Source organism: Anomaloglossus baeobatrachus, chromosome 2 (genome assembly GCF_048569485.1).
Source record: "Anomaloglossus baeobatrachus isolate aAnoBae1 chromosome 2, aAnoBae1.hap1, whole genome shotgun sequence".
In the NCBI taxonomy this organism is placed as follows: Eukaryota; Metazoa; Chordata; class Amphibia; order Anura; family Aromobatidae; genus Anomaloglossus; species Anomaloglossus baeobatrachus.
The window spans coordinates 478,255,540-478,279,666 of NC_134354.1; the positions used below are offsets into that span (position 1 = coordinate 478,255,540).

The 24,127-nt window shown below is 47.4% G+C and overlaps 1 protein-coding gene across 1 annotated transcript in view; it reads right to left on the reverse strand.

Annotated features, from left to right (window-relative positions):
* CRACDL (CRACD like) overlaps nucleotides 1–21,123 on the reverse strand; it is a 221,705-nt gene extending 200,582 nt beyond the window's left edge. Inside the window, exon 1 of the mRNA XM_075334243.1 lies at nucleotides 20,939–21,123. The gene's annotated coding sequence lies outside the window, so the exon portion shown is untranslated. The remainder of the gene's footprint in view (nucleotides 1–20,938) is intronic.
* Nucleotides 21,124–24,127: the final 3,004 nt, after the last annotated feature.

The following is a 24,127-nucleotide window of genomic DNA, read 5'->3' on the forward strand; positions in this document are numbered from 1 at the left end:
CGAATAGCTATTACCGGTATCAACTGCTTAATTACAGAACTGCACAACACAACTCCGTCAATTGTATAGTTGCCGTGGTTAGATATGGTATATTTGCCACTCAAATCAATAGAGGGCAGATGTGTAATATCCGTTGACGGACCGGTGCAGCTTCCACTGCAGACACCGGAAACAGCTAAACGGCCGGCGTTCCGGGTATCGCACGCCCACCAATCAGACATTGATGATCTATTCTAAGGATAGGCCATCAGTATTAAAGTCATTGACAATCCTTTTAGTTTGAAAACCACATGATGCTGCAGTTTTGAATGTATAGTGACAACATTTTGATCGCCCAATGACTGGTATGTATGTATGGTCATACCCAATTGCAACCTGCTACATACAGAGTAAAAATAACTGTTTTATGAATGGCATGGTAGTGGCAGCGTTCTACAGAGACTGCACCCTTGTGGAGTCTTGTGGAAAGTGAGGAAACAGAGGGTTATTAAGTTCCTGAACTTTGAAGCACAGTTCCAAGTTCAGTCTAAGTTTATTATTATGAATATTTCTGAGAACATCTTTTATTTGGCTAAATAAAATATTGTCATTATAGTCTTTCTATGTAACTCTGCCAATTTGCTTTCTTGATAATAAAAAGTCACATGTTCAGCAGGTACTGGAAGTGATCCTGTATATGAATGTAAACAATATAAAGTAACCGGCATATCATGTAAAGGTGGACTTTGGGGGCCAAAGGCTATTCCTATATTGAAATAAGAATGATATATTGCTACAGTATGCCATGAATTATTATTAATAATAATAATAATAATAATAATAATAATAATTTGGGTATGTCCTCCATCAATCGTAAAAATGAAGGGGTTGCAGAACTAGTTTATCCACAGCAAAGTTCATAAACTGAATAGCAAAAGTTACTTCCTCAGCATGGAGAGCAACAGCTTAGAGAAAACATGGGAGACAGTGCTACCTGACCTATTAGTCTACGGATTCTTAGGCGGGCTTTACACGTTGCGACAATGCTAGCAATTGCTAACGATGTCCAGCGCTATAGCACCCGCCCCCGTCGCACATGCGTTATGTGGTGATTGCTGCCGTAGCGAACATTATCGCTACGGCAGCTTCACACGCACATACCTGCTCGGCGATGTCGCTGTGACTGCCGAACAATCCCTCCTTCAAGGGGGAGGTGCGTTCGGCGTCACAGCGACGTCACCGCGACGTCACCAATCGGCCGGCCAATAGAAGCGGAGGGGGGGAGATGAGCGGGACATAACATCCCACCCACCTTCTCACTTCCGCATTGCCGTCGGGACACAGGTAAGGAGATGTTTGTCGCTCCTGCAGGTTTACACACAGCGATGTGTAGAGCTGCAGGAACGACAAACAACATCGTACCTGCGGTTGAACCGACATTATGGAAATGAACGACGTTACACAGATCAGCGATATTTTACGCTTCTGTGCTCGTTCATCGTCGCACTTAGGATTTACACGTTGCGATGTCGCTACTGGCGCCGAATGTGCATCACTAAGGACGTGACCCCGACGATATATCGGTAGCGATGTCGCAACGTGTAAAGCCCGCCTTAGTTGGAGCCAGTCAGATTATAAAACGAAGGAATATTCTATTGATATGCCAACATTTTAAAAGTAATCTATGATTAGGTCAACTCTCCTAAGCCATCTATATGGACATGAAGATCAAAAAACGTTGAATAAACTGATGCCTTGATATCTGCGATATGATGTCTTATTTCAGAGGAATCCACTTTTCTATTAATATGTACATGAGGATTTAAGATCTATAGATTGGACACAGCTCTCCTGAAGAATTTGCCTCGAGAGCATATTGTAAATGAAAGTGTGGGTTTCCAGTGTGAGACGTTTAGACCAGGAGAGCAGACTGTCAGTCATTACATGTCTCACAATGGTAATGTCCCCTTTCATTTCAGATAAGCCCTAGAGGCAAATTCTCAGGGAGGTCTAGGTCCAGCTCACAGCGCTTAACAGCAAATTTATATATTAAGAAAAAAGTGGATTACTCGGAAATAAGATATCAGGTTAATACTGATTATACTTTAGATAGGAATGTAGAATGATTCGATTTTAGAGAAGTAAACAGTAACTATTAACGTCCATAATAGAATTTCTGAACACCATGAACTGCTGTGACAATTTGTGGAAATTCTGTAATTTTAGAACAATCTGATTAGTAATGTAAAGGTGTGACTGCTGACTAGCAGCATTTCACATTTTTTGCAGTCAACACTGTATCAATCAGCCATGTCATGTCAATCAGTCTGGTTGCTGGGGATATATGGCTGGTACACAGTGTCAGTGCAACTAGAGTGAGTGTAAGCGTTCGCTCACAGTGGTCTATAGCATGTGATGACTCTCTCATGCAATAGAATCTGATGTGACATGCTAATGACACTCGGCTGACACTCAACTGCGAGCGTTACCGAGTGTCATTCAGTGATCTTATTCTCTTGGAGCACAGGTGCGGAGAAGATGGAAAACTTCACTTCTCCATTGCCTGTCACAGCGTATATTGGACTACACTCGGATGTCGCCCAAGTGCAGTTCGGTATTTTGCATGTACCCATTGATTTGAATGTATGCGCTGTATAATATATGCAGCCAATCGCAGCATGCTGGAATTTTTTTCTCACTTTAATCCTATCAATCAGTCCCTGTCTCCGATTACTGATACAGTAAAATGGCTCTGCAGTACTACACTTCACTATTATGCTATAGCTCTGAGTTTTGTGAGAAATAATTCAGGGGAAAAATCCTCTTTACAGAGTGACGCTCCATTATTTATTGCAAAAAAAGTTTCAACAAGTTGTGGATGTGCTATGAAGATCCTGCTGCAAAAATAACAATATAATGTATGAATATAGGGCAATGTATGGAAATGAATTTTTGAAACATTTACATAACTGCAGATTAGTCCATTAGGACATTTTAAAACCTACAATATGCCTATTATGTTGCATATCTGCCATAGCTAGAAATTATCGTCTGTATCTAAACTTACCCTTAGGGGTACTTTGCACACTACGACATCGCAGGTGCGATGTCGGTGGGGTCATGTCGAAAGTGACGCACTTCCGGCGTCGCTCTCGACATCGTAGTGTGTAAAGCTTAGATGATACGATTAACGAGCGCAAAAGCGTCATAATCGTATAATCGGTGTAGCGTCGGCGAAAACCATAATTACCTTGCTGTGACGGTCCGATGTTGTTCCTCGTTCCTGCGGCAGCACACGTCGCTGTGTGTGAAGTCGCAGGAGTGAGGAACATCTCCTACCTGCGTCCTGTGGCTCACGCCAGCTATGCGGAAGGAAGGAGGTGGGTGGGATGTTTACGTTCCGTTCATCTCCGCCCCTCCTCCTCTATTGGCCGCCTGCCGTGTGACGTCGCTATGACGCCGCACGGCCCTCCCCCTTAATAAGGAGGCGGTCGGCGGCCAGAGCGACGTCGCAGGGCAAGGTGAGTGCATGTGAAGCTGGCGTAGCGATAATTTTCGCTACGCTAGCTATCACCACATATCGTAGCTGCGACAGGGGCGGGGACTATCGCACTCGGCATCGCAGCATCGGCTTGCGATGTCGTAGTGTGCAAAGTACCCCTAAGGGCTTGTCCAGATGAACATGTCTGTGAGCGCAATTGGCCGCACTCAGAAAGCACCAGCCCATTACCAAGGGACAAGGAATGGGTTGATAACCATGATGGAAGGTGTATTGTGCTGCCATGTTTTCTTCATATTGGTTGTTCTTTCCCTGAATCATTTAATGTTAATAAAGTGTAAAATGCTTCCTCTGATATTTTGTAGTAACAGAGCCACTTCATATTGGAGATGAGTTCTGGCACTGCGATGATTACACGGCTGTGGTGCGCCACCGCTGGCAGATAGAACGCTTTAGTATATACCGGTAAACACTGGCCTGAATCATAATTTCTGAACCAACTAGGCAAAGACTGTGTGGCGACTTTAGTCAAACATGGAGATCACATTGCGACATCTCATCTAATAGTTCTTGATGAGGCTGCATTACAACATGCAAAACATGTCTGTCGCCAATAATCCAAATATAAATGGTATTTGGAATCAGGTCACAAAGCACAGGTGACTTTGACATTAGAGATTTCAATTTAAAGTGTTATCCCGGACTTCTTTTTTATTTTTACAATGTGCTGAAGCACTAATAGGCAGGTGGTTAGCCACGATCAGTTAGTGTCTGTCACAGTCGTCTCCCTGTTTTTAGAGACTAGTGGCAGCTTGAGGACTGGAGCCCCTTATCTCTATTTGGGACTCTGCATTTAAATGTGGTTTCTTTTCCTTTGGCACTGAAGTAGTTAATGTCAGTTTTTCTGCCAGCAGCTCTCCAGCAGTTAAGGTCAGGTGCACCTGTTTAGTAGACACACCCCATTGGGTTGAAATAGCTAAGTCTCTCAGCAACCTTTGCTGTCTATACAAAGCCATTTGTTTGAAAGCCGCCTTGGTGGAAGGATTCTCCTGGAGTCATATCCTATCCATTTTGGTTACTTGTCCCCTGTTTGTTTCTCCTACCCTCTTGTCTCTTTAGTGCAGTGTGGGTCTAGTGTACCTCACCCGCCTCTCACTAGTCAGGGCCTCTATAGGGTTTTCGCAAGGACTCGGTGCTGCTTGTCAATAGTTGTGGAGACTGTATAGGGACTGGCTAGGAGAGTAGAGACAGCTACAGGTGAGGTTAGGAGGTGCCCATCTATCCTCTCACTAGTCCCATGGCCCACCGTTGTTATTGTGGCCCCCGTTGTCCCCCCCTTGTCTGTGATGTTTTAGGTGTGCTTTTTGTTGTGCGCCAAATCTCAGTTGGTCTGAACATGCTTGCCATGCTTGTTGCGTGACAGCGTCAATTTCTGCCGGCTCAGAGTGGTCACAGTCTGTCATGACAATCATTCTGATTGTCAGCCAGCTCCCCGCTGTCTGACTGTGAGAAGACAGGTGTCAATTAGCATGATGCCCGAAGTCTCGCTCCTTCGACAGAGCAGCCTAAAAGACGAGCTGCTCTATTGTCATGAGGCAGCTAATTCGCCAGCAGGAGCGGTCAGTGACCACTCTGTGACAACTCTGGGTACAATAGTTGTTTCTGTTAGCAACTACCTGCCTGTAAGGCCACGTGCACACGTTGAGTATTTGATGAGTTTTTACCTCAGTATTTGTAAGCCAAAAGCAGGAGTGGCTAGAAAAATGAAAAAAAATCCACCACTTCAGTGAGTTTTTCCATTTGTTTTTGTTCAACAAAACCAAGAGAGGGAAAAAATACAGAATACTCAACACGTGCACGTGACCTTAGTTTTTAGTCATATAGTAAAAAAAAAATTCCTTGGTAACCTCTTTAAATTATGTGATACTTACATTGCAGTTAGCCAAGATGGCTGCCAAAGTGGAATGAGGAGTACAGTGGTAAGTCTAGACCACGGCCCTCACATATGTTTCCTATCCAACAGCATAGGAAAGGCAGGAGAGGTGCAAGGTTCAGTCTTACCACTGCACTACCTATGTCACTGCAGTGGCCATCTTGGAAACAGGATGTTACGTCACCACCGGAGTCCGCTCCATCAACTTCTACTCCGATCGCCAGGCGACGCCGTGTTCCTGCCGTGGATAGTGCTGGTGATGCGAGAGCAGTCGATGCCAGCGGCGCCGGTGGGCGCAGGCTCTGCTCATCCACTGGTCTGGGTTTCCTGGGGATCTGCAGTGCCACTGGCTGACTGTAGGTGGCGGGTGTCTCCCAGCTGAAGTACCATCATTCAACTACAGCCTATGGGAAGACATCACACCCTTTTAAATGCCCCTCCTGTCTGCTGACCTCTGCCAGAGATAGTTCTGAAAATTCTGGCTCCTGTTTCGTCCTGTTCTGTGATTTCGTGTGCTGATTACCGCTTGTTTCCTGACTACATCTCCTGCCTGCTGTTTTTGTACCTCGGTGTCCGATCCAGTTTTGACCTCTGCTTGTTTCTGATTATGTCCTTGCCTGCCGATTCTGTCCCTATTCCGCATTTCCTGCTTTGACCTAGCCTGACGAATTCTCTCTCAGATTGCAGCCTTCCACAGGTAGTGATCTCCAGGGCCCTGTGTAATTCCAAATCCCTGTATAGGGGTTAAAGGGTTTCAGGGTTCTGGGGGTCCTGCTTGGTGAGTCGCTTCCCTCTAGCCTGTCCATTACAGCCCATCTGAGTCTGTGGATCCAGGCAGGTTTTACACAGGATGAGCCAAACATTGTTTTGTGTGGAGGAAGCAGCAGGAGACAAGTGACCAGGTATGATGACTATACAAAAAAAATGTAGAGTCAATATTCAGGGCCAGGGTGGATGTTCACTTTAAAGGGAATCTGTCAGGTGCAATATGCACCCAGACCCACGAGCAGTTCTGGGTGCATATTGCTAATCCCTGCCTAACTGTCCCTGTATCTAGTAACATACATAAAGAGATCTTTAGAAAAGGTATTTCTAAGTATCCTTTATGATATGCTAATGAGCGCAGGGACTAGTCGCGAGGGTGTTAGTTACTGCGCTCATTCCGTCCTCTTAGCATGTTAGCACGTCCAGAGGGGCGTGATAACCTGTTATTCAATGCCCATTGCCCAGTGTCTTCAGCGGTGACCCACATACCTGTGTCCGTTGTCACTGCTTCAGGGTCAGTGTGCATGATTAGAATGCCTGGCACTAGACCTCTCTGAAGCCGGAACGTGTACACCTGGCGTCATAGTGCGCATGACCGGAAGTGTGGGGCATTCTGATCATTCGAACTGACCCTAAGCCTGACGTTCTGAAGCGGTGACAACAGACACAGGTACAAGAAACACCGGTGAAGACGCTGGGCAATGGGCATTGAATAGCAGGTCAGCACGCCCCTGTGGGCATGCTAATGTGGCGCCCCTGAGGCTTCCGTCGCCACAGGTCATTGCACCCCATCCAGCGGTGTGATGCCCCATTCTGGGAGAGGAAGAGAGTGAACTCCGGTCCCCTGGTAAATCCACACTACACCCATTGTTAGGTACATACTGGGACCAGGGAAAGTGGCAGTTACCCCCCCATGCTACATGCTGGGAGGGGCCGTAAGACCCATCCCTGCTCCTATAGGGTACAGCTTAGCAACTGGGGAGGTGGGAGGAGCCATCCGAGAGCAGACACAGAAAGGAAGGTCAAGTTTAGCTAGTCTACCTCAGGGAGGGAGAGTGTGAGGAGCCAGCATGTAGTTGGGGAAGAAGAACGAGAGAAAGGAGGGAGGAGGAGGCCTGCTGGAGGCAGGCAAGGAGGAGGAAAGAAAGAAAGAAAGAAAGAAAGAAAGAAAGAAGGAAATAAAGCTCCAAGTCAGACAGGAGCAGAGAAACAGAAGGAGACGCTTCCTGGTGAAGATCCTGGGACCCAGAGGTCCAGGTGACACCACGTAGGAGACAGAAGGAGTCGCAGGGCCACGGGTAGTCTGTATAGCTGTCGGGGCAGTTTAGAGCTACGGTGGCCTGTTCCACAATAACATCGGTGTAGGGATCAAGCTGCGACAGGGGACGGTCCCTAGAGACTGGAGGAGTGCAAAGATCATCTCCAAACAGTAAAAACCGAGGCCCAGGGAACGTTGTAGACTCCCAGGGCCAGAACCCATAGCAGAACTTCCAGAAAAGGGGTAATCAGCCGACAGGTGACCCCCCAGCCTGGAGGCTGTAGTGGAGGCCAAGCCAGGTTTATCCTATCAAAGGCAAGGCTAAGGAAGACAGCAGAAGAAAGAGACACTAAGAGAAGGGTACCGGCTTTCACTCTCAGAATCACCCAGAAACGACGGAGGTCCCTGACAGTGGTCCCAGCAGTCCAAGGGTCCCTACAGCGCTGTGACAAGAAGTGTGAGTAAAGAACTTGAACTGCACCCTTGAAGTGGTCTCTGTTATTTCAGCTGCATAGACATTCACAAGCACCAACTGTGCCCCGGGCATTGCTCCACCTGTGGGGAGCAGTACCACCATTGCTGCCATAACATCATCCCGGAGGCCTCACACAGCAGCGGCGGCCTAATAGCCGCATACCACAGGTGGCGTCACGAACACAACTTTATTCACCAAGCTACATAGTCTACTGACACGCACCAGGGCCACGGAGCCGGGCCCAGCCACCACTGACTACCACCGGACTAGTCCGGCCCGGCACCGGGTGTCCCACAGCCCTGGGGTGGGCGAGTCAACTTTGGCGTCACGAACAGGATTTCGTGCCCGGTTTCACCGGGTACTGTGCGCCTGAAGAATCGTGAAATAGCCTGTGTTTACTGTGAGAAACTGCCGCCATTGAAGACACTGAGCGCGGGAAGAAGGGGGGCGTGAAAGAAGAAAGGGCGCGAAGAGAAGCCCCGCCCCCTTCTCCAAGAAAAGAGCGCAAAGCAGTGCCCGCCATGGAAGGCGGAGGAAGAAGAAATGGCGACTAGAAAAGCTGGCCGGCTGGCAGAAAGAGTCTAAATGCCAGACCAGCAGATAAAGAAAATGTACCTTATCGCAAACGGAGTGATGCCGGTCGTGATGGGCTGGGCGCCAGTCTGGCGCCAGATGCTAGTGCAGCCTCCGGCCCCGCCTCCGAGAAGGGAAAGGGAGCAGCCGAGTGGCGTGGTCGAGCACCCGAGCAGTGTTCCAGTCAGCATTCCCCAGGTCGGCAGCATGGCGGAGGAGCTGCAGCAAGGTGCACCAGGGACCGGAAGAATGGATCCTGAGCTGAACTTGCTCCGGGAGGAGATGCGAGTCCTGGCCCGGAGGCTGAGCAGCGTGGAAGTGGAAGCGGACCGGCAGAGAGAAACACCGCTGGTACCGGAGGGCCTGGGTCAGTGGATGGATGCCGCGGAGCAGCAGCAGGGTGAGCAACATGAACCCCCGACCCGTCCGGACCCATGGCCCCGCCACGCGCCACCGACTAGCCCCTTCACCGACCCCCTGGCCTTCCCCGCCAGCCCCGCTGACGCCCGGTGGGGCACCGGAGGCCTGCATGAGACCCCCACAGACGGAGCTTGGGGAGGGGTGGACCCCGAACAGCTAGCGGGCCCCCTGCCGAGTCCCCCTGTGAGCCTCCTGGGAATGGCATCCCCGGGAGTGAACTGGGACGCAGCGCCCATTGAAAGCGGGGGACTGCAGCGGCCGCTGCTCCCCAAGGAAACTCCCCTGGCCAACGAGCTAACGTGCCGGAGGCTGGTGGTAGAGTACCAGAGGGAGCGGGAACTCCGGGAGGAGAAGCGGAGGGCCAGAGAAGCCGCTAATCTGGCCTCCAAAGAAGAGGTCAGGAAGGCCCTGAAGGGATCCGAGGGCCCAGTGAGACGGGGCCTAGTGGTCGACTTCCGACAAGCTGGCGGCTGGGGCTTCATCAGGGAGCCCGGTCTGGGCAAGGACGTGTTTGTGGCCCGACAAGACATCGAGGAGCACCTGCCCAGAGGCCACCCAGGGAGAGATGCGAAGCTGGGTGATGTGGTGGAGTACACACGGCTGATGGGGAACCGTGGCTGGTATGCGCTGCATGTGCGTATCCTAAGGGAAGAAGCGGCCCCAGAAGAACCAGAGTGGCGCCGCACAATGCAAGCGCGCAGCATCTCCCCTAGCAGCAGCACTACCTCAAGGCAGACCCAGGCCACAGAACTGAGCAGAGGTCCTGCGACAGCCACGCAAGAAACACAGACCCGAATCTCCATAGCGTGTGTGATGCAGGGAGCCCGGCCAAAACAGGGCCCCAAAGACCACAGTAACAGCCCCCTGCAGACGAGCAGCCCTCTGCAGAAACGCCGTATAGCACCTGCAAGCAGCCCCACTCCAATCCAGGCTGCAGAACAGCGCAGAAGGTCAGGGACCAGCGCCCAGGGGACCCAGACGATGATATCGTCGGCGTACCTGCTGCCAGAAGCAATGCCGGAGTGGGACCCCCGCATCTACCCTCGTGAGTAAGGATGAAGAGATGCTGAACTGTATATAGCCCCTGTCTGCCCCTCATTCTTTTTGAAGAAGTCCCTTGTGTTCTGCCCCAATGTTCTTTTCGAAGATGACACCCTTTCCTGCTGTACTGCCCCTCATGCTTTTCGAAGATGTCACCCCCATGTTTGTGTACCGGGCCACTAGACTGGAATGTGGTCCCTGGTAAATGTGATGTGTAAAGTGTCCTGTGTAACCAGGCCACTGGACTTAGTGGCTGGTTTTGTTTTCCACTTTGTTGATTGAAAAGAAACGAACTGCCAGGCTACTGGACTTGTTGTAGCCAGAAATGTATATAGTTGCACCCGTTGTGCCCCCTACCAGAATTATGGGGGATGTGCCCAAACCGTGCAATGAACTGGAAGTGCACACATAGTTTCTTTATAAAAAGTTTGCAACGTTTAAGTACCTATGCCTCCCATAAAGGGAAGAAATGTTTTATTGTTTTATGTTATGCATAACAAAAATGTTTCTGCAGTTTCTCCCACATGTTTTGTTGTCTTTTCAGCCTGAGGACGTGCTGGGATTTGCTGTGGGGGAGTGTGGCGCCCCTGAGGCTTCCATCGCCACAGGTCATTGCACCCCATCCAGCGGTGTGATGCCCCATTCTGGGAGAGGAAGAGAGTGAACTCCGGTCCCCTGGTAAATCCACACTACACCCATTGTTAGGTACATACTGGGACCAGGGAAAGTGGCAGTTACCCCCCCATGCTGCATGCTGGGAGGGGCCGTAAGACCCATCCCTGCTCCTATAGGGTACAGCTTAGCAACTGGGGAGGTGGGAGGAGCCATCCGAGAGCAGACACAGAAAGGAAGGTCAAGTTTAGCTAGTCTACCTCAGGGAGGGAGAGTGTGAGGAGCCAGCATGTAGTTGGGGAAGAAGAACGAGAGAAAGGAGGGAGGAGGAGGCCTGCTGGAGGCAGGCAAGGAGGAGGAAAGAAAGAAAGAAAGAAAGAAAGAAAGAAGGAAAGAAAGCTCCAAGTCAGACAGGAGCAGAGAAACAGAAGGAGACGCTTCCTGGTGAAGATCCTGGGACCCAGAGGTCCAGGTGACACCACGTAGGAGACAGAAGGAGTCGCAGGGCCACGGGTAGTCTGTATAGCTGTTGGGGCAGTTTAGAGCTACGGTGGCCTGTTCCACAATAACATCGGTGTAGGGATCAAGCTGCGACAGGGGACGGTCCCTAGAGACTGGAGGAGTGCAAAGATCATCTCCAAACAGTAAAAACCGAGGCCCAGGGAACGTTGTAGACTCCCAGGGCCAGAACCCATAGCAGAACTTCCAGAAAAGGGGTAATCAGCCGACAGGTGACCCCCCAGCCTGGAGGCTGTAGTGGAGGCCAAGCCAGGTTTATCCTATCAAAGGCAAGGCTAAGGAAGACAGCAGAAGAAAGAGACACTAAGAGAAGGGTACCGGCTTTCACTCTCAGAATCACCCAGAAACGGCGGAGGTCCCTGACAGTGGTCCCAGCAGTCCAAGGGTCCCTACAGCGCTGTGACAAGAAGTGTGAGTAAAGAACTTGAACTGCACCCTTGAAGTGGTCTCTGTTATTTCAGCTGCATAGACATTCACAAGCACCAACTGTGCCCCGGGCATTGCTCCACCTGTGGGGAGCAGTACCACCATTGCTGCCATAACATCATCCCGGAGGCCTCACACAGCAGCGGCGGCCTAATAGCCGCATACCACAGGTGGCGTCACGAACACAACTTTATTCACCAAGCCACATAGTCTACTGACACCCACCAGGGCCACGGAGCCGGGCCCAGCCACCACTGACTACCACCGGACTAGTCCGGCCCGGCACCAGGTGTCCCACAGCCCTGGGGTGGGCGAGTCACTAACATGCTAAGAGGGCAGAATGAGGGCCTCACCCTTGCGACTAGTCGCTGTCCTCATTAGCATATCATAAAGGATATTTAGAAATACTTTTTCTAAAGATCTCTTTATGTATTCTACTAGATACAGGGACAGTTAGGCAGGGATTAGAAATATGCACCCAGAACTGCTCGTGGCTCTGGGTGCATATTGCACCTGACAGGTTCCCTTAAAAGTAGAGCTGTCATTATCTCTTGTTTAACAATACAAACTATATAGATTATTAAAGAGATGTTTTAGACTTGATGCGCTTGATTTATTTACTCTCAAAATGTATGAATGGCTTTATAATCCTTATATTAAAGGAAATCTGGCAGTAGAATCGGCCTCCCTAAGGTGCTTCATCTCATTTACATATTTAGAAAACATGGATTTATTCCTATGATCTTCATCATACCCATATACAACCCCTGGCAAAAATTATGAACCCACTCTTGAAAAGTAACCGTTACCCGCTAGCACATTATGTTTTCATGATTTTTTTTTTTAGTGTTTCTTAAAGTCAGAAAGTTGCCATTTGAAATGACTTTAGTTTTGTGCCGTGTGTGTGATCTGCTTTTTTTTAAACAACGGTAAACAACTGAATGAACATCCTCAGAGCTAGGTGAGTCCATATTTTTTGCCAGCGGTTGTATATGGGTATGATGAAGATCGTAGGAATAAATCCATGTTTTCTAAATATGTAAATGAGAGGAGGCATTTCCAATATGAGACATATAATGACTGACAGTGTGTTCTTCTAAGCTACATGTCTCACAATGGTAAATCATCCATTTATTTATATATTGAGAAAAACATGGATTTCTCTGGACTTAAGGGGGCTTTACACGCAGCGACATCGCTAGCGATGCCGCTCGTGAAAGCACCCGCCCCCGACGTTTGTGCGTCACGGGCAAATCGCTGCCCGTGGCGCACAATATCGCTAGTACCCGTCACACTATACTTACCTTCCTAGCGACGTCGCTGTGGACGGCAAACAGCCTCCTTTCTAAGGGGGCGGTTCGTGCGGTGTCACAGCGATGTCACACGGCAGGCGTCCAATTAACGCAGAGGGGCGGAGAGCAGCAGCAGGAAAGTCACACCCACCTCGTTGCTGGAGGACGCAGGTACGGTGTTGTTGTTGTTTGATATTTGGGATTTGAATGACGTGTCAACAATCAACGATTAGGTGAGTATTTTTAATCGTTAGCGATCGCTCGTATGTGTCACACGCAACGAGGTCGCTAACTAGGCCGGATGTGCGTCACAAATTCCGTGACCCCAATGACATCTCATTAGTGATGTCGTTGCGTGTAACGGGGCCTTAAGACATTGGATTGCAGATATCAAGGTATCATTTTATTCAACTTTCTATGTCCTATATGCACACATAGACAGCAGAGGAGAGTTGATCCTACTGACAGATTCCCTTTAAGATGAACATGTTATAAGTTCACCTATACAGTGTATTCTGACTGACAGCTGCAACTTGTACTGACCAGTTAGAGTCAGGTGCAGCGGCAGGGAGGAGAGGCACAGCAGCTGTCAATCAGGCTAGACAGGCGGAGAGTAATCTAAAACTTTACACAACTAGAGGTTGAATATTGCTCCAGGCAATCCCACAATCAGTATACCTGGTTTACAGGTGCCGGCCTTAACTACTCTAGTCATTACCATTACCATAAACCTGCATCATTGTGTAACCTTAGCTTACTTGGAAATGCAAGGCTTGCGTCAAGATCTAAAGATTTACAAACAAAGGCCAAAGTCTCCAGTGGAACCCAGACACTATGGGAGAACGTCAAATGGTTATTGTTTACTGCTTGGCCCAAGTCCCTCATCCCATAATACATTATTTTAGTAGCTGGAATAGCTTAACCTTAAATCAATAATGATAATAAACCTGTCTACAAGAAGAAAAACGTCTGAAGAACGACATGTAGCTTTAAGGCCCGTCACACTAAGCAACATCGCTAGCAACATCGCTGCTAACGAACAACTTTTGTGACGTAGCAGCGATGTTGCTAGTGATGTCGCTGTGTGTGACATCCAGCAACAACCTGGCCCCTGCTGTGAGGTCGTTGGTTGTTGCTGAATGTCCTAGGCCATTTTTTAGTTGTTGCTCTCCCGCTGTGAAGCACAGATCGCTGTGTGTGACAGCGAGACAGCAACAACTAAATGTGCAGGCAGCAGGAGCCAGCTTCTGCAGAGGCTGGTAACCACGGTAAACATCGGGTAACCAAGAAGCCCTGTCCTTGGTTACCCGATATTTACCTTTGTTACCAGCCTCCGCCGCTCTCACTGTCAGTGCCGGCTCCTCCTCTGTGCACATGTAGCTGCAGGACACATCGGGTTAATTAACCCGATGTGTGCTGTAGCTAGGAGAGCAGGGAGCCAGCGCTAAGCAGTGTGCGCTGCTCCCTGCTCTGTGCACATTTAGCTGCAGTACACATCGGGTAATTAACCCAATGTGTGCTGTAACTAGGAGAGCAAGGATCCAGCGCTAAGTGGTGTGCGCTGCTCCCTGCTCTGTGCAGCTGCACCCTGTACTCTATACCCTATATATGTACCCTGTGCAGCTGCACCCGGTGTGCGCTGCTCCCTGCTCTGTGCACATTTAGCTGCAGCACACATCGGTAATTAACCCGATGTGTCCTGTAACTAGGAGAGCAGGGAGCCAGCGCTCAGTGTGCGCTGCTCCCTGCTCTCTGCACGTGTAGCTGCGTGCGCTGGTAACCAAGGTAAATATCGGGTTGGTTACCCGATATTTACCTTAGCTACCAAGCGCAGCATCTTCCACACGGCGCTGGGGGCTGGTCACTGGTTGCTGGTGAGCTCAGCAACTCGTGTAGCGACGCTCCAGCGATCCCTGCCAGGTCAGGTTGCTGGTGGGATCGCTGGAGCGTCGCAGTGTGACATCTCACCAGCAACCTCCTAGCAACTTACCAGCGATCCCTATCGTTGTTGGGATCGCTGGTAAGTTGTTTAGTGTGACTGGACCTTTAGTGTAATTGCACCTCGTGAGCATAGACAACTATGGAGAAATGATGCACCATGATGAAGTTCATAGTAATATAATGAATATACTATACTATATACTGTTGACTAGAAATGGCAGGTTTCGTCAATTTGAGTGACACTTTGATTTCAGGTTCAACAAAGGTGTTCAGCAATGAAAATTGAAATTAGTATGTTGGGGCCTACAATGGCAGATCAGTCTGTGCTGGAACCCTATTAGATACAGCATTGTTTGCACCAATTTGTTATTAGTGTATGTCCACGATGTACAATAGTGTGTTTCACTATGGATTTAACTGTATAAATGCAGCTGATTTACTGAAGACTTCACCCTTCAGGCTAAGGACACACGGGCATTTAGCATCCGATATGAGGGTATCGGATGCGTTATGCTAATGACCCCCGGCTTCCGGTCTGGTGCAAGTGTAAGCCGAGTGTCATTATACTGTGATGCGATCCTGCGCTCGGATCACAGCTGCGAAGGAGAGGGAGGGACTAATCTCCCCATCTCCTCTATTATCAGCTGATGCGATTATCGCACTGCACTTCGGTGTCATGTGATTGCAGTGCGATGTTTATCTCGCACCCTTATGGGTGCGAGAGAAAACGAATCAGATTCCACCCGCAGCATGCTGCGATTGTTTGGCCCCATAGAGTAAAGGGCACTTTACACGCTGCAATATTGCTATTGATATCGCTAGCGAGCGTACCCGCCTCCGTCGGTTGTGCGTCACGGGCAAATCGCTGCCCGTGGCGCACAACATCGATAACCCCCGTCACACGTACTTACCTGCCTAGCGACGTTGCTGTGACCGGCGAACCGCCTCCTTTCTAAGGGGGGCGGTTAGTTCGGCGTCACAGCAGCGCCACTAAGCGGCCGCCCAATAGCAGAGGAGGGGCGGAGATGAGCGGCGGGAACATGCCGCCCACCTCCTTCCTTCCTCATTGCCGGTGGACGCAGGTAAGGAGATGTTCGTCTCTCCTGCAGTGTCACACATAGCGATGTGTGATGCCGCAGGAACTACGAACAACCAGCGGCATGCACCACCAACAATATTATGAAAAGGAGCGACGTGTCAACGATCAACGATTTTTGATGTTTTTGCGATCATTGATCGTCGCTCCTTGGTGTCACATGCTGCGATGTCGCAAATGACGCCGGATGTGCGTCACTAACAACGTGACCCTGACGATATATCGTTAGCGATGTTGCAGCGTGTAAAGCACCCTTTACACTGGTCCGAATGGAATGTGATTTTTTGGAATGTGATTTTTTTTTAACGCATTCCTCCGTTTTACTTGTCGTGTGTCCTTGGCTTTAAATGCAAAGTGTGAAATCCGCTGTGAAAATCTGCAGCATAAATTGACAAGCAGCGCCAATCAATATATGCCACAGGTTTTCTGTGCAGCTTATGGATTTCGCAGGATCGGATGGAAAATCTGCTGTGACGTGAACATACCTTTCAGATAAATACACATGTAGCATATTTGCTGCAGATTTTCCTCATTGATGTGCACATGGAAAAAACGCAGGTGAAGACAAAAGAAATGCAGGTTTTGGAATCTGCAGCATGTCATTATTTCCCTGAGAATCATTGCTAAGAGTGAAAACTGCTGCAAATTCAGAATACAAAATAAATTCAGAAATAACACAAGCATAGTTTGCCAAGGATTAGTCACCATTTTCTGGTGAGATCCATGTTGGATTTGCCATGGGGCAAATTCTCTCTATGTGCACGTAACCTCTTGGTGCTGGAGATAGAATCAGTTCAGACTTCTGCCCAGAAAAGCTCGTCAGAGAATTTAGTGTTAGCGTGCGGTCATATGAGAATATAACTCGGGCGAGTTTTATCCGGGGTTTTGTAAGGTGGCACTTGGCCCAATGTTCATTGGTGCAACCTGTGCAGCCGCCCAGGAGCCCAAGAGATAAGGGGTCCCATTACTACCTCCAAAGCAGGAGGAATTGTGTATTATGATGAACGTTTGGGTTGCATTGGGCCCATACAGTCAGGGCCAGAAATATTTGGACAGTGACACAAGTTTTGTTATTTTAGCTGTTTACAAAAACATGTTCAGAAATACAATTATATATATAATATGGGCTAAAAGTGCACACTCCCAGCTGCAATATGAGAGTTTTCACATCCAAATCGGAGAAAGGGTTTAGGAATCATAGCTCTGTAATGCATAGCCTCCTCTTTTTAAAGGGACCAAAAGTAATTGGACAAGGGACTCTAAGGGCTGCAATTAACTCTGAAGGCGTCTCCCTCGTTAACCTGTAATCAATGAAGTAGTTAAAAGGGCTGGGGTTGATTACAGGTGTGTGGTTTTGCATTTGGAAGCTGTTTCTGTGACCAGACAACATGCGGTCTAAGGAACTCTCAATTGAGGTGAAGCAGAACATCCTGAGGCTGAAAAAAAAGAAAAAATCCATCAGAGAGATAGCAGACATGCTTGGAGTAGCAAAATCAACAGTCGGGTACATTCTGAGAAAAAAGGAATTGACTGGTGAGCTTGGGAACTCAAAAAGGCCTGGGCGTCCACGGATGACAACAGTGGTGGATGATCGCCGCATACTTTCTTTGGTGAAGAAGAACCCGTTCACAACATCAACTGAAGTCCAGAACACTCTCAGTGAAGTAGGTGTATCTGTCTCTAAGTCAACAGTAAAGAGAAGACTCCATGAAAGTAAATACAAAGGGTTCACATCTAGATGCAAACCATTCATCAATTCCAAAAATAGACAGGCCAGAGTTAAATTTGCTGAAAAACACCTCATGAAGCCAGCTCAGTTCTGGAAAAGTATTCTATGGACAGATGAGACAAAGATCAACCTGTACCAGAATGATGGGAAGAAAAAAGTTTGGAGAAGAAAGGGAATGGCACATGATCCAAGGCACACCACATCCTCTATAAAACATGGTGGAGGCAACGTGATGGCATGGGCATGCATGGCTTTCAATGGCACTGGGTCACTTGTGTTTATTGATGACATAACAGCAGACAAGAGTAGCCGGATGAATTCTGAAGTGTACAGGGATATACTTTCAGCCCAGATTCAGCCAAATGCAGCAAAGTTGATCGGACGGCGCTTCATAGTACAGATGGACAATGACCCCAAGCATACAGCCAAAGCTACCCAGGAGTTCATGAGTGCAAAAAAGTGGAACATTCTGCAATGGCCAAGTCAATCACCAGATCTTAACCCAATTGAGCATGCATTTCACTTGCTCAAATCCAGACTTAAGACGGAAAGACCCACAAACAAGCAAGACCTGAAGGCTGCGGCTGTAAAGGCCTGGCAAAGCATTAAGAAGGAGGAAACCCAGCGTTTGGTGATATCCATGGGTTCCAGACTTAAGGCAGTGATTGCCTCCAAAGGATTCGCAACAAAATATTGAAAATAAAAATATTTTGTTTGGGTTTGGTTTATTTGTCCAATTACTTTTGACCTCCTAAAATGTGGAGTGTTTGTAAAGAAATGTGTACAATTCCTACAATTTCTATCAGATATTTTTGTTCAAACCTTCAAATTAAACGTTACAATCTGCACTTGAATTCTGTTGTAGAGGTTTCATTTCAAATCCAATGTGGTGGCATGCAGAGCCCAACTCGCGAAAATTGTGTCACTGTCCAAATATTTCTGGACCTAACTGTATATTGTTCCTGAACAGGGGCCCTCTTCTGTCTGTGTTCACTAGTGCCAATTTTATGGGTAGTGCTGATCAGCAGATTTTCTCAAGCAAATTTGGCGGTGCACCTATTTAAGCCTATGAGTGCATGGATACGATCGAACTGCACTCGGATGAAATCATAGAACGGCAAAATATGGTGAACCTTTGTTCTCCACCTTCTCCTCACAGTTTGCCTGATTCTGTCATCCAAGACACTCAGATCACTCAGAGTTTGATCCGAGTATCATTAGCATAATCTACCCAATTCTTTAGGATGAATCTAGGCCTTGTGTCCTCCAGCATTAGAGCTCTCTACAGCTATGTCTCCCTGTCAAAGGATTGCCATAATATATCATATACAATTATAAGAATGAAGGAATCGTAATAATTATTATTATATAAAAATAAACCATTGAGTTGCATCATCGGTTTCTCGGAGATCTTCACTTGAAAACAAAAGTTTGACAATCTTATTTTTGTTTACTGACTCGGTTTCACTCCTTTCACAGTGCAAATTCTCTGAAGAATACATGATGATTTTGCTGAATACTCAGGGGCGGGCGGCCACATCATTGGTGCAACCTGCGCAGCCGCACAGGGGACCAGGAGGAAGGGGCCACCAGTACCTCCAAAGTAGGTGGGACTGTGCTCATGATGACCATTTGAATTTCAGAAGGGCCCATGTACTTTTCTTCCACATGTTCACCACTGTGAATTTTATATATATATATATATATATATATATATATATATATATATATATATATATATATATATATTATATATACAGTATATATATATATATATTTTTATATATATATATGATATATATATATATATATATATATATATGTATATATATATATATTATATATACAGTATATATATATATATTTTTATATATATATATATATATATATATATATATATATATATATATATATATCATCAGTGTATATATGCTACCATGAACTATCTTAGGAAACTATTTCCAATATGTCGGATGTTATCTGAACAGTGTTAACATGGTACATCATATGCTGCTGTGCAGACAGGTGGAACAGATCAGTGTATCAGTGACAGGATTTACATACTGTAGCAGAGGAGCAGATGTTCTGTGGAGGCAGGAAGGACAGGTACTGGGCATAGATACATGTACTGGGCATAGATACATGTACTGGGCATAGATACATGTACTGGGCATAGTGACGCTGGGATGAGGTCTAGTGTACAGGTAGCTGAACAGCACACAAGATCCCTAGAGTAAGAGCTGGCATTGATTTCCTGCACCCAGGTGAGATCTAGTGAATAGGTAGCTGAATAGAGACATAAAGGGCACAAAGTACAAGCTGATGATTGCATTGTATCCTTCCTGTACACAGGTGAGCTCTAGTGTACAGGTAGCTGGGTGGCACTGGCACACAAGGGGCACCAAGTAACATCTGATGATTACTTTCCAGGCTGGCATTACACCCATCCTGCACCAGGTGAGACCTAGTGTACAGGTAGCTGGGCAGAGCTGGCAGAGAAAGGGCACAGAGTAAAAGCTGATGGTTACCTTCCAGGCTGGCATTGTATTCTACCTGCATCAGGTGAGATCTACTGTACAGGTAGCTGGGCAGAGCTGGCACATAAGATGCACAAAGTAAAATCTGATGATTACCTTCCAGGCTGGCATTGTATTCTACCTGAACCCAGGTGAGCTCTAATGTACAGGTAGCTGGGCAGAGTGGGTACACAAAGGGCAAACAGTAAAAGCTGATGATTACCTTCCAGACTGGTATTGCACCCTCCCTGCACCAGGTGAGCTCTAATGTACAGGTAGCTGGGCAGAGTGGGTACACAAAGGGCAAACAGTAAAAGCTGATGATTACCTTCCAGACTGGTATTGCACCCTCCCTGCACCAGGTGAGATCTAGTGTACAGGTAGCTGGGCAGAGCTGGCACACAAGGGGCACAAAGTATAAGCTGATGGTTACCTTCCAGACTGGCATTACACCCTACCTGCAGCAGGTGAGATCTAGTGTACATTTAGCTGTGCAGAGTTGGCACACAAGAGGCACAAAGTAAAAGCTGATGATTAACTTCCAGACTGGCATTGTATTCTACCTGCAGCAGGTGAGATCTAGTGTACAGGTAGCTGGGCAGAGCTGGCACACAAGGGGCACAAAGTATAAGCTGATGGTTACCTTCCAGACTGGCATTACACCCTACCTGCAGCAGGTGAGATCTAGTGTAAGGTAGCTGGGCAGAGCTGGCACACATGGGGCACAAAGTATAAGCTGATTAATATCTTCCAGGTTAGGTTTGTATCCAGCCTTCTTATAATCATCCAATATAACAACTACCTCCATATAGCCTTCATATATGCATTAGATAGCTTTGCCTACACAGGTAATATGCTCCTTACCTTATCTGCTACAGGTGTCAGTTCTGGGGCACAAGCTGTGAAATACTGGGGGAGATAAGTCCAGGCTCACAGTGCAGGACGATCACACCGAGGATGGCAGGTACTAGGGGAGTGGGCACTGTGCCCACTGGAGACGGTCCCTGTCCAGCAGGATCTGAGTGCAGCGCAGCAGGATCCACAGAGCTCAGAGTCCGGCCGCAGGCGGGGCCAGCTTCTCCTTATGACACATACATGGAAAGTATGGAAAGTGACCCCTGCTGGGGAAACAGCGGAACTGCAAGCACCTGCCAGCGTCCCATTATAGTGTATATATACTGTAGATCGTTTATATTCACCGCTTCCCAAGTGTAAGCCTAGGGTACAATCACCATCACGGATCTGGCCAAAAATGTGACAAACAAGCCAAGCATAGTTAGATTTTAGGTCTGGTAAAATGAGGATCTCCATGACAGAAGCCCAATCACATCAGTATTTTTGATCAGTATTTCATCAGTATTTGCCAAAACCAGGAGTGTTACAAAATTCATAACAAGAAAGCCTGCGGAGACACCATCACATGTTTCTCAACGCTGGCAGGAAACTAGCCAGGTCTTTCACCGGGAAAGAACAACCACGGGAAGGGCAGTCTCCAGTCAAGGAGACCACCTATGCCAACATGGTATGCATCCACAGACAGCTGTTTATTGTTTTGAATATTTCCCAGGGGGCATTGCTCTAGAATCACTGCGTTGAGAAACACGTGATGGTGTCTCGGCGGTGTTGGATGTTGATCTCCCTAAGGTCAACTATCCTTGCTTATACAAAAACAGGACAGGTGCCAATCTTTCAATGATGGTTTTCCTCTGTAAGTCCCACATCTGACTTTGGCATACAAACATTGATGAAAAATACTGATGTGTGAATAAGGCCTAAAGGCCCCTTTACACGCTACGATTTATCTGACGATATGTCGTCGGGGTCACGGTTTTCGTGACTCATTTCCGTCATCGTTAGCGATGTCATTGCGTGTGACACCTACGTGCGACTCTGAACGATCGCAATTAGGGTGAAGATCGTTGACACGTCGTTCAGTTTCAAAATATTGTTCGGCGTTTGGAACTCAGCAGACATATTGCTACGTTTGACACCCTGCCAACGACGAACAACATCCACACGACCGCCTTGGTCAAACAATATATTGCTGAACGATGTAGCGTCGTTTGTGAGATGTGTACGTGTGACCGATACAAAACGACCTATGAGCGATCTCGGCAAATCGTAACAACGATCTGGGCATGTCACATCGCTAACGAGATCACTAGCGATATCGTTGTGTGTAAAAAGTTGGAAACTCCGTCAAATAACGCTGGTGACCAAAGCCCTGGATGTGGTGATCCCATAATGACGTAATAGATTTGTTAGGCTAGTTTCACACTACGTCTTTTTAACATCCGCTGAAAACGTTTTTTTAGCGGAAGTACGGATCCTGCTTTTACAGCAAATAATAACGTATGCAAACGCATCTGTTATTTTGCAGGATCCTGCACTGGATATTTAGGGGCGGGCATTGGAGTCATGTGATCGGGAGTGAGGGGAACTAGACTGGGAGGAGGCTTCTGACAGCTGCAGACGCTGGTAACCAAGGTAAACATCGGCCTTGGATACCCGATATTTATCTTGGTTACGAGTGTCTGCAGCTGCTAGGAGCAGGGCTGCCTGCACGCGTAACCAACGTAAACATCGGGTAACTAAGAGAAGTGGTTACGCGATATTTACCTTGGTTACGAGTGTCCGCAGCTCTCAGGTGGGAGAGAGAGGAAGGGGGAAAGACAGAGATAGAGAGAGAGGGTGAGGGAGGGAGTAGAGAGATAGACAGATCACGCGAGACTGGTTCTGGGCATGCTCAGTACTTTCTGGGCATGCTCAGTACAAAAGCAGGATCCTGTCTATCAGCACGCCAGCGTTCACCTGCGTTTGCGTGCGTTATAGTCAGTATCCAGCAATTTGCAGTATTTGGACGGAGCTCAAAAACGCTACAAGTAGCGTTTTTGAAACATGTTAAAAAACTGCAAGTCACTGGATCCTCACTATAACGCACGCAAACGCAGGTGAACGGATGTTAACGCGAGTCCATTGCAAATGCATTGAAATGAAAACGCATTTGCACTGGATCCGTACTTCCGCTAAAATAACGTTAAGGACGGATGTTAAAAAGACGTAGTGTGAAACCAGCCTTACTGGGCTCGTACATACGATCATACTTTCAGTCCCAGTGCTCTATCTGTCAAAACAAAGGACAGCCCTGGGACCAATGTTATTCAATGGGGCGGTGCAGATGACCTATTTTTTCACTGATGGAATCTGTGTGGAAAAAATTGAAGAATGCATAATCTTCCTCTTGAAATCAGATAAAATTCACCCATTCAAGTCTACTTGTGCGAGAAAAAGTGGGATGCTACAGTATGGCATCAGATCAGATACAGTACAGTACAGTATTAGAAGCTGCTGCTGTAAAGGAAAAAACAGATTTCCTACAGACTGCACACGCATGACTTTTATTCCACACTTCTGTATAAAAATTGGACCCTGGCATCAGAGTCGCTGCAGATGAGAGTATGAAAAATTGTCCGTGTTTCATCCAGAAATCTTGGAAGATTTTTTACTTATTTTCATCAAATTTTCCTCCAAGTGACATCTATGTGAGATCTGTTTTCATACATTAAAGTACCATTCCAGGGATTTTTTTTCTATCACTGGAGTGATGTATTAAATCTTAGGTCCCTGCCCTAGTAATATACTCACCCTCCGGCATCTTCACCTTGTTTTGCCGTCATTCTGGTCACGCAATGACATCTTGTGACTGTAACTTCTGACTGGCTGGAAGTCAGAAGTTACATCACAAGCGCTCAATACAAATCTATGAGTGCCAGAACGAGGCCAGAACGAGGGTCTCATAGAGTTGCATTGAAAAGTGTTCTCCGGCATGCTCCATCAAACACTGGAGCAGCAGGCAAGTCACAAATTGCCTGAGACTGACAGAAGCGATGTTGGAAGCAGATAAAGACTCCGGAAGGTCAATATAAGATCGGGGGAAGGGGACTTAGATTAGAAACACCACTCCAGTGGTGAAATACAAAAAATTCTGGATTGGTGCTCTACAACATATATACAGTCCCTGACAGAAGTTCTGTCGCTTATCCATGTTATGTA